This window comes from Neolamprologus brichardi, chromosome 11 (genome assembly GCF_056152115.1).
Source record: "Neolamprologus brichardi isolate AB-2024 chromosome 11, ASM5615211v1, whole genome shotgun sequence".
NCBI classification, from domain to species: Eukaryota; Metazoa; Chordata; class Actinopteri; order Cichliformes; family Cichlidae; genus Neolamprologus; species Neolamprologus brichardi.
This window is the reverse complement of record NC_142114.1, coordinates 2,963,425-2,975,548: the sequence shown is the minus strand read 5'-3', so window position 1 is coordinate 2,975,548 and position 12,124 is coordinate 2,963,425. Positions and strand designations below refer to the sequence as shown.

Sequence of the window (12,124 nt, the reverse complement as noted above, 5' to 3'; positions counted from 1 at the left end):
AAAGTCATTATTCAATACATTGTTATTGTTAAATAAATATCGGCAAATAATCGAGATCTCAATTTCAGTGAAAATAATCGTGATTATCATTTTTGCCATAATCGAGCAGCCCTACATTGAAGTATATTTTAGAAACTCAAATATTATATAGTAACAATCTATAAACTATAGCATAATGTTATATAAATCTCCGATTTGATTCAGTGACTTTTCCACATTAGTTCTAATGGCACCCTCTATTCTAAAAAAAAAAGAACAACAAAGGAAATTCAATTCTTCTACCGTATGACAGACAAGCATTTCTGCAGATATCAAGTGTACAGAATGGCACTGTCATGCCATTGCCCACTTCAGCCTATCAATAAGTTCCTCTTCTCATGGGGCAATTACCTTCCCACTGCCAGCCTCATGTCAGCTGGCACACAAGTCAGACAGCAAGCACAGGTACAAACAAAGGTTTTTCAAACCACTCGATGAGCCGTGTCTCAGGAACATCGGGCAGCTAAGAAATCACTTGCCCGGGAGGACCCTGGAAGGCCCTCTGCAGCGCTCCTGAGAGCCCCGAGGGCACGTTTGCCAGGGCTACCCTACTTGGAATTCAGGTAAGAAGATGACCAGCTTTTTTATATGTCTGCATAAAAAGACCTAAACATCAAACCACTGTGCAGACATTAATCTTGCACCTGTTTCTGAGCAACACAATAAGAGCACCGCAAACTGAGGATAAAGGGCAAATATTTTCTTGGTGAGGAGCTCTCTCCCTCTTCATTAGTGTCCTTGCAGAAGTGACTCGCATGCTATCTTAATGCAAATACAGATCATGTTTTTGCCTTTGGGCAATTATACCATCCTGCCAAAGAAAATGAATAATAGATACTGTTTTCTATGAATTGGCTGCTAATGAATGGCTTGAATGTGCACACTGCAGATCAGGCCACACAGAAAATGGTAGAGAGGCAAATCCTGAACTTGCTCCTGAAACTATAGAAGCCTATCAGATAAGGTGCAAAAGACATACACATATATGACATACAACAACCAATATATATATATATATATTTTGGGTTGTCACAATCCCTTGAGCAACTGCTGAAAAAGCAGCGTGTCAAAGTGAGAAGTATTGTGACGGGAGGTCATGTAGGATCGAAAGGAGAGTTTCAAGAGGAAGAAGACAATAGGCTGACTGTGACAAGCTGTGTTTGAGAAATCAATAGCCTCTGCTTTTGCTCTGTCTCACTTCAACACCTAAGTCAGAACAAAGCTTTCAAGGCTGGCCGAGTTCCCAAACTCTCTTTACTAACATCACTTGACAAAAGCTTTTCAACCCATCTAGCGGTTAGAAGCCGACACATCTGCTAGCGTATCACAGCACATTGCCATATTCTGCAGACTCACCGCATTTGTTTACATTCAAAACTGAAACTGGTACTCACACAAAGCACCCGCAGTCCAGAGCAGAACGAGGACTGCATGAACTCTACAAAAATAAGAAAAATTACGAATCTGGAGGAGTAGCGTGCAACGTTCCTCACATGGACCTATGATGAAACTGCAAGCAACAGCCACATTAGTGATAAAACCATCCAACCCCAGTTTGAGTGTATTTTCACTTCAACTAGAATTTCTAATAGTTATTTAATTTAAACTCCTCAAAAAGAACCCTTAACATTTTTTCTCACTCCAGCCTATAAAGGCTCAGTCACAGGTCAGTGCACTGTGTACAGTTAACTCATTTCTCTGTGTGCAGGGTTAATGTTAGGACAGAGAGTATTTGAACCAAAGCAGGTTTTTCCTTTGTCCTTAACACTAACCAAATAGTTTTGGTTCTCAAAACCTAACAATAAAAATGAAATTAACCCTTAATCCAGACTCTTTTCAGCCCAAGGACAAAAACTGCTGTATAAATATTATATTTCCACTTTAAATTGCTCATTTAAAAAAAACTACTTCAGTATGAAATATAAATATCAAATATTAATTATAGTTTTTAGATTTTGACCCTTTAAAGAAGAGGGACTCTAGCTGAGGTGGAGCTACATGCATGCTCCTACATGGTGCTGCCAGCTCTTCTCTTTCTGTCTGTGCAAAAGTCACACTGCCCTTATATTTGCTGATGAGACAGGTTGGGAGCAGCACCCTGCAGATTTGAATTGATTTATTATTTGTCCTGTAAACACAAAATGCACATCTCTACACAAGTATGCAGTTTCTCTGTGATTCCACTGGGATCAAACCTCTGGCTGCTGGGCCGTAGCAGAGCCTTGCACTCTATGTGGAAGACAAAAATATGGGGATGACCAAAACATGGAGATGGCAAAGTCCATCGTTTCACTGCTTCAACCGTCTCTTCTCCACCCACCCTCCAATCAGATGATTTAGAGTTGGACTCCAGCTGGTCTGTTTCCACCTCTGAAGCCTCCTCCATGTCAACCTGAGAGTCCTCAGAGGAGGATGAGGCGCCATCTTTCCAGAGCCTCCTGTGTGCTGTAAAGTCTTGCCACCTCCAAAATGACTGCTCCTGCACTCCTGCTCATACTTCTTACCATGGCTGCTGTGTAGCTGCACAAACTCCTCGAGCAACAACCAAAATAAAGTCCAGTTTTGTTTTGGTTCTGGCTGCTGAGATATCTTTAAAGCTCTGAAAGATTACTTATGGGTTATAATTATTGAATTAGTTTATAACACAGTGAGGTCTTTAAAGAGAAAAGACTAGAAGGTGGACATCACGCACACACACACACACATGTCATTTATCATGGGTATGTTTGTGTCACATTAACCATGTCTTGAGCAGCAGCTTTGTCTGGTTGTTTGCACATGTGCATTGTGGATAAACCTCTGGTCTTTGACAGGAACCTGATAGGAGACTAGCTTACTAGACGAATTCACTTTGTTTACCACCGCGTTTCGTTTTCGTTACCTTCCCGAGGTTATGCTTTAGCGTTTGCATGCGTGTCATTCTGTCTGTGAACAAGATAGCTTAAACATTTTTGAGTGATCAGAATATAAAACTGTGTAGGGGGTGGAGAGTAGGGTCGTGTTAACAAACCATTACAATTTGGCTTACATCCACCAAGATCTTCAAGGTAAACTTAATTATTTGTTGGTCAAAAATTGACAAAAAACCTTGTTACTTAGAAACTATCATTCTGTGGTGCGATGTGTACTGTCAAAATATATAAAGTAGTGTATAAAGACTTAAAATATCATGTTACATTTGACCTCTGACCTCTTCTTCAAGGTCACTAGATGGATCTATATGGAGCCATTTAAAATGACTGATAAAAACATGTTGGAAGGGGATACTTTGAGTATAGTTCATTCATTTTATTGTGACTTTGCTGTGCAATTGCACTAATATTTTTAATACTCCTAAAAGGCGTAGTACTTTTTTAGGCCTATTAGAACTATTTTTAATAGCTGTTTCTTTTTTTAGAAATATATATATATACATCACAGGTAGGGGTGCAACGATACACAAAATTCACGGTTCGGTTCTGTTCGATACTTTGGTGTTCATGCCTTTTTAATTTGTCATTTATTAAAATTATAAATATATATTTTAACTCAAAAGTACAGTTTTTAAATTTTTATGTAGCTGAAACAACAAAATAATAAAAAATAAATAAATCTATCTGATCGAGAAATCACTCATGTTTGGAAAAGAGAGTTTATTATAGAGAAATGTCTCTTTCCAAAATAAAAGCTATACTATACGCTTCTTCTGGGCTATATTCTCAGCAGCATATTAAACATATCAGGTCCCCATAAGGAGAATCATGTGCTAACGGCTGTCTAAATGACTCGGGTAAAGTCTGTAGCATGCGTGCTTGTTGTTTTTGTCTGCTTCCACTTGTCTTTGCACTAGGATGATGTCGGCGTAAATGTGCAGTCATATTTGTTGTGTTCCCACTAGTGCTGTCAGCGTTAATCTCGTTGAAATCTCCGTTAACGAGTTACCTTGGATCACCCCGTGTGTGGGGCTGGACGGCGTCAACACGTTAACGAGCTAACTGCGCTAACGCACTAGTTCGCACCAATGTAATTGAGCATTGCATGGCACATCCAACATACTGTTTTACTTTAGTCCATGACGCTTACCTTCAGGGTCATGCTTCACATGAAAACCAAAATAGTTCCAAACGCCAGATCTGAATGAGAGTGGGGGAGGTTCAATTTTGGGTAGCGTTGAGGCAGTTGCCATGTTGCAACGAGCTTAGCTTCTGTCTTGCTAGCTTGCGCTGTGCTCAGTGGATCTGCGCTCAACAGTGCAGCCTAGGCAGAGTAGTCGAACGCAGATCCACTGAGCGCTCAACACAGACAGCATCGTCAGAAGAAAAGTTGATAAAATAAATGTAAAAATGTTGTATTGTTCGATACATATGCGTACCGAACCGAAACCACTGTATCGAACGGTTCAATATCGATACGAGTATTGTTGCACCCCTAGTCACAGGACAATACTACGAATGTCTCATCATCTAATACTGATTCAGCACTAACCTAGATCTTATTTATATGTCAGCAACTTTGAAATAATATCAGTATTTTAAGCCCCAGAATTGGTTGGTTAGTCAACATCATCACATGTTAATTGTACCTTAAACCAAGGGCTCTGTGCTGGGCCCTAAATTATTCATATTATATATAAATGACATATGTAGTGTTTCCAAACTGTTAAAATGTGTATTGTTTGCTGATGACACCACTCTGTATTGCTCAGTTAAAAACCTAGAACAGCTTCTGACTACAGCGGAAAAGGAGTTAAATATATTAAAAAACAGGTTTGATATAAATAAGTTATCGTTAAATATAAAGAAAACAAAATTGATTATTTTTGGCACTAGACAAATGAAAAATGTATCTAAAATCAGGGTTAATGGAATTAAAATAATGAATATAAATAAATTTCTTGGAGTGATAATTGATGATAAGCTGAGTTGGAAGTCTCATATAAACCATGTGAAAACAAAAATGTCAAAAACCTTTGCTATTCTCTACAAAACAAAGCATGTCCTGAACAAGAAATCATTATACACACTTTATTGTACTCTGTTGCTTCCATATATGACTTACTGTCTGGAGATATGGGGTAATGCATATAAAACAAATACTTCCTATTTTCAAGTTACAAAAAAGAGCTATAAGAATTATAAATAACTCACACTAACATTTTGTTCATTAATCTGAATACCCTGAAATGTTATGATTTAGTTGAATATAAAATGGCACAGATAATGTATAAAGCACAAAATAACTTGCTTTGCCGCAACACTCAGAAGCTGTTTAAAGTCAGAGAGAGTCAATATGACTTAATGGGAACAGATTTCTTTAAAAAAAAAAACAAGATAAGGACAAATGTAAAGCAGAGATGTGTTTCTGTTAGAGGAGTTAACCCGTGGAATAGTTATGACAGTGATTTAAAAAGGTGTGGTTCATTTTCCTTGTTTAAAAACATGTTTAAAAATAGAGTATTAGAAAAATATATAAATCAAGAATGAAAAAGCCAAAAATAAAAATAATGAAACTCTTGATTTTTTGCTTTGATGTAGCTACTTATCTAAGGTGGAAGGTTTTTTTGTTTGTTTGTTTGTTTTTGCTTTGATTCGAGACCTGTGTACAGGAGCTGCATGCAAAAAGATCTTTTGTTAAAAGGGTTGGCATAATAAGTAAATGCTTCAGCCAATACCTTTTGATTAGCCTTGTCTTGTGCTTTCTTGCTTTGTGGTAGATCTTTATTCTGTATTCACTGAGATATTTGAATGCTAATCAATAAATCAAATCAAATCAAAAGTACTGTAAACTTGTTATACGACATCAACAGGTTCAAAATCACTCCGCTGAGTGACTTCCTGCCAGCTGGCACCTGTGCTACCCCAGCTGCCATGACCTACCCATAACCCACCAGCAATGGCAGCTGTCACAGCTGAGTGTCACCCCGTGCCATGAGACTGTGCTGCAGGGAATCTTCAATCATGTAATGCAGAAGCTATAACTGAGAAGTTATTGCCTTTTTTTAAAAGATCTCAGTTTTAGTTATAGATTTCATGCAGGGCGAGCCTTGAATGCTGCGCTCTTTTAAATCAGCACAGTAGACATTATCCACGCTCTGTTACACTTTAACGCTCTTCAATTTCCACTGTGCTAATAAAGTTTATATGAAAGATTGTCAGTCTAATAAGTGTGGGATGCATCAGGGTGATAAGTGTTCAGGTTCATCCCTGGGTCTGCGTGAGGATATTTCTTTGCTGGAAGGAACTGGTCAAACCAGAAATACCACTTCCCTGCCTCCCCTTGAGAGCAGGTCTCATGGCACAGAGGCAACTAAATTCTGCATCTATTACAGGGAGAAAAATGTCCTGAAGAGAGTGTTTTGACTTTTAGAGGAGTGTCAGGGCTCATATTTCGCTGACTGTTTCATATGCAAAGGACTAAAAAAGAAGCCGAACAATAGGTCAGATCTCGACTCCACAATCCCGTCCTAATTCTGAACTTTGATTCCAGCAGCATTTGTTACACACCGCATACACCAACTCAGAGGGCCTGAAGATTCTGGCAGGAAATTTTGTTGACACAGAGAAAGGTAAAGAACTGAAACACGGCCAGCGGGCTAATTTTAAACTGCTCAGGAGGCTTTCTTTTCTCTGGGCAGGGGGATAAGGAGCGGCACTTGCAGCATCAGTCTTGCAGACCCAATTTCTGCAGTTGGGAAGGCACTGCCTTGGGGAGGAAAACACTGGGACTGAAACGGCTGCAACTCAGAGCCCTGGTTATTTCCTTGTCGGCTAATTACACACCTGCATGTGCATGCACTCGAGCTATTCACTTTTCTTATTCAGGCGATAAACTCTTGCCAATCTGTGTTCAGTGATAATATTCCATGTCTGTTACTCAAGTGAAACATGTGCTTTTAAGTGATAATGAGCATGTTAGCTCTTTGAATTCAGACCAGTACATTGACTACATATTTTATAGCTTCCCTTTATGATCCAGTATGCAGCTTCCCTGTGAAACAAAAGCTCACTATTTCCTGTTTAAAAGCATTTCGACTTTTACCTCTTTCTTGTACGCTACGCATACGGCTAACATTACTCCGCTCTTTGTAGGCACTTACGTCATGCAGGTCCTCGCTGACTGACCAGCTAATTCCCACTCCTACATCAAACTTGCAGGCCACTGGCGCTATGCCACTTTGATCAAATTTAAGTAAAATGGACTTCCCAGAGTTTGAAAGATCAATAGCACATTAATAACAACTGGCAGAGGGAGCAAAGAGACCCGCACTCCGGCTGTAGAGTGGAAAGGAAGAGACAGGCCGAGGCAGGCGACTGACTGTAAATCTCTCAACTCTTGGCATCTCTTCCAGGGTGTTGGAAGGTGTCACAGTAACCCCGAAGAGCTCACCGTGGCAGCAGCTCAAGCCCCTGCTAGCATCAGTGTCATGGCAAGTTCAGTCACTCAGCAACACGGGACCCTGCTGCATGTCAAGGCTTCAGCGTGTGATTTCGTTGTCTTACAAGCAGAGACGGAGGTGATGTTAACATGCACACGTATGAAAATGACAGGGGACCACACATACACATGCAATTTTCATCAATATGCTAACACATTCATAGCGTACGTCACAGAGTGCAGCTTTCAAATTAAAAAAAAAAAAGAATGAGCGAGCTATGAATCTATGCAAAGAACTAGAATACATTTAAATTGATTTTGAAGAGCCTCAGCGATCACAGCTCAGAAATCCACAAGAAGCCAAGCCTTCGGCCAAACGTGCAACTCGATTATTTTAAAAAATGTCTGAAATGTAGTGCGGTGTAAATAAAAACAGAATGCGAGGATCTGCTAATCATTTAAACCCTACATTTAAGTGTACACAGCAAGTGGCACATGACTATCAGCTGTACATTTTCAATTTGATGCCAGCAACGTGCTCCAAAAGAAAGTCTGGACAGGGGCATGTTTACCTCTGTGTTGCATCACCTCTTCTTTTAACAACACTCTGCAAGCAAGAAGGCAAGAAAGGAAAAGGTTTTCCCATTTCGCCTTGATGTGAGCACCTCCACAGTTCATGGCCTCTTTTTCATACGTTTGCTGTAGAATAGCAGCGCGCAAGTATTGAATACAAATATGATCTGGAGAGCAGATGCCATGCTAATTTCTCTAGTGTCTCGTTGCTTTACGTTTCACGGTCGTTTATTCTTTTCTAAAGGAGAAAATCTGTTTTTGGATTTCCCACTTGTTGTTTCTCAGGACTCCCGTGGCCTGATTCCTGGCCCCTTAATAATACACTTACAATAAGAGACCTCGACAGGATAATAAGTGTCATGTATAATTATCTCCAATCTGCCAGGTTTCCCTCCCAGTGGTTCCTTTCAGCACTTTGTGCAGGCCGGCGAGACCAGATACAAAGCAGTGAGGGCACACAGAGAAAGGCAAGGCTAAATGGCACAGGAGACACACTCACACGCGCGCGCACAGCGGAAGCAAACCTGCCTTTGGGCTTTGCCCTGTTCTCAAAGACAACGACCTGCTCTTTCTCTGCCTCTAAAACATGACTCCCAACCAGTGCTTGACCTTTCTGAAGAGCAAACAATCCTCTGCCTGAGTAGGCCACAACTCACAGAGCTCTTCAACAGACAGGGGGAGAGAAAAAAAGTTGGGACTGATTTAGAAACAGAACACTAGCATGTGATAATTAAAAAGAGAACAGGAAAAACGCTTAGCAGGATTAATTAAGCACAACAATCACAAGATGTGCGTGAGCCGCAGCCTGGCATAGGAGAAGACTAATAAATGCCTGCACACTCAGCAGAGCACCGAGATGGGGAAGATGCATGGGAAAGACATGAGAGATTAGCCCAGATGAAGACGGAGCAGGCCCCAGACCGGACACATGCCTTCACTGATGAGGCGTACCAATCATGGCACTTGGCATGAAGCAGAGCTCCTTGAGTACACACGGTAGATGGATACGTTTCATCTTCCAGCCTTGTGAGATGAGTAAGCCGATCGTGGCCTGGCTCTCTTCCACGTAGCCCCACATTACAATAGATGAGAAACAGGAGAGACAGGCTGGAGAGCAGAGGGCTTCTCTCATAAGCAGCCTGTTTAATCAGACACACGCACACATGCAAGCCGAAGGCAGAATGGCCGGCATGCACGAGCTCTGCAAATGTCCTGCTGTGGCCTCAGCAGAAAAACAAAACACCCCAACAATCTATCTGAATGAATCCCTCTGTCGCTCTCATCTTCTCCCTCTCTGAAATTCTTTCCCCACCGTCCTCCCGCTTCAATCCCTTCCCTCACAGTTGCAAAGTTTTCCATCTGCTCTCTGAATTACTGCCCCTGATCCCACAAAGATGGAAATCAACCAGTCATTTCAGGAGTCTGATTTAGGCCCAATCCTTACTGCCCGTTCATATTCCATCCGCAGATGGTGGCCTGGCTCCTGCAGGGAACACTTCCACTTGGTGGATTTACTGCAATTCTGTGGTGCGAGGCAACATTTTCTACATGATGGGTATTTTTTTTCTTTCTTTTTTTCCAGCAATAATTCACAAATGCATCAGAGGGTCTTTTTTTCCCCCTCGCCATTCAGTTAGAAGCTTATTACAGTGAGCACGTCTAATGGACTCTCAAGAACCAATATGTAACAGCTACAAATAGGCGCCGGGAGATGAATAATGCTACAATAATAACCTTTTGCAATAAAGAAAATAGTCAAACTGGCACAGCATAAACATTTAAATAGCCTGGGAACACTTCTTTTGAAATAATATAGCGACTGAATTATTTTAGCCACATATATACCGTTTTATTGTTGTCTGTTTGGTACATGTATCAATACATCTGCGAATGCTTGTATAGGTGTGTGTTAACTTTTTAGTTAGTCAGTTTACTATGATGCATGATTAAGTTACATTACTGGGTTTTTTTTCTTAAAATTATGTAAAAGACGATCTGATTCTCATTGCAGCTCCATGCCCTCTATGCTTCTAAGTGCAGGTGTTTCCATATTACACATCCCAGGATCGGTGCTTTTGTTTATGCAGTGTAAACCCGAGGCCCCGAGGTGTTATTCATCCCATGCCATGCTTAAGCTAGACAGTCTGGGCTCCGCAGCCCTTTTCATCTTGATCTAAGCGTTAGCTTATTCAGGGAAATAAGCAAAAAAAAGGATATTCCGCCTTAACTTTAGATCAAACTGGGAAATGAGTCATGAGACGCGGGATAATTACACCACTCAGTTGACAACATTCAGTGCTAATAGAGGAGACAGATGGTAAGTGAACATTCGTTCTATTCCCTTAAGAGACAACAGGCGAGTGAAAGTGGCAGTTTGAGCTCCATAGGATGGAGGAAACGCGCTCATATAGCTGTACAACTGGAACGTCGACCGTCTACATGACGGGCTCTTTATGCGAATTTGATGCAAATGTCGTGCTTTTCTTTATTTTTAATCAAACACACTGCAGTGAGTCCAGTGCAGCAGATAGAGATAATAATCATTTCACTTGACGGCCTGCATTGACCCACAGCACAAGCAAGAAAGGGTTATGGATTGAAAGATATGGATCGGAAGAGGTGAAAGGGGCGAGAAATGAAAAGAGAAGTGAGCCCTAATTGTTCTAAAGCATCCAAGGTGGAGACGTGGTCCTCGCCCAATCACAGCAAAAGAGACTCTCTAAAGATTGTGAGATTCAAAGCTGCATTTATGCGTGCTCCCTAACTTCGACTCCCACAGGATTCAGGTAGGTGGGGGAGCCATGAGGGGAAGTCAAGCCAGGGGAGAGGAGGAGGAGGAGTGGCATCAGTCACGTAGAAGAGAAGCTGCAAAAACTGGCAACTAAACTGTTACCTATTAGCAGCTAATGGGAAGGTGGAAGACGTCAAGGACTTGCAACACTCCAGTTAACAAACTTTGAAAAAAAAAAAGAAAAAGGAACGACAGCATGTACATTTTTGTTGACAGACTCCCTCACACAGCGTTGTGTAGTGGAGCGTTGCTGTTCCATTCAGCTCTTTTAATTACCTGTGTGTGATTTAATCCTTCATATGTCTCAGCCCATTCCTCTTAATGATGTGCTCCATTCAGCTCTCCACAAAACATATTATGCTTGGTTTGTTGGGGGAGAGGTTTTTTTTTTTTTTTTTAGTGCTGTTTTTGTTGCTGCTGCTTCTTTCACTTACACAGAGCATCAGTGGCTTCTCCCTTGTCTCGTGAACCAGTAAGCAGGGCAAGAAAGAAATGCAAATCCTGGCAAAAGTAATAATGGAAAACATCAAGCCAATTTCCTTCCGCAGGTGACAAGCGCTGTGGTGCATATTTATACAGTCTGCCGTGTAAATGATATCCATGTTAACGCCTTATTAGCCTTATTAGGTTTAATGCACATTGTGCATATGCATGTGTGTGCATTAATTCAAACAGGCCCAAGTCGTTTCAGGCACTGAGAAAAACAATTAATCCAGAACACCTGAGTTTATACCTGTATCTGAATAAATGTTTAATTCCTTAATATGACATTTATTCTCATTGCTTTTTTTTTCTTTCTCCTTCCACCTTTCAAATGAGGCCGTTTTTTCTCCATTTCTTTTCTAAAGATTTCATTTATAAGGTATAATCCAATCTCAAGAATAAACTAGAGGAAAAAGTCAGACACTGCAACCTATTCATCTGAGAGAAAAAAATCCTCACGGTCTCCCAATCCAGCCTCGCAATAGACGAATAGACTTCTTCCAACAATAAAATCAGCCTCTAAAATGTTCTCTCTTTTTTAACGTGTCAGTTTTGAAATTAAGAGCCGCTTGGTGAGCTTTCTGCAGCCAGACAGCCCACCTCGTCCAAGGAGAAACAGGAGCATCTCACCACCTTGAGATAAAAATGTGGCATCTGTGAAAAAGACTCGTCTAATCCCAGAGTGCACGCGACAATTAACCAGTAATCACAGCAGTTTCACATTCAAACTTTTTAAAGAGTCTCCGACTCCCCCTGTTTAAACCGACGCCGGTGTGGTTTTGGTTTTTGACGGGGGGGTCTGGATGTCATCAAGGATTGGGTCAAGGCTGTGGGGATATGAGAGACTCGCGCACACATGCTCTGCGGGGATCTCTGATTTTATTT

The 12,124-nt window shown here is 41.0% G+C and overlaps 1 protein-coding gene across 4 annotated transcripts in view; it reads right to left on the bottom strand.

The window, feature by feature from the left end:
- The window catches only part of ptprub (protein tyrosine phosphatase receptor type Ub), a 198,128-nt gene that overhangs the window by 185,265 nt on the left and 739 nt on the right, over positions 1 to 12,124 (bottom strand). The window lies entirely within an intron of this gene.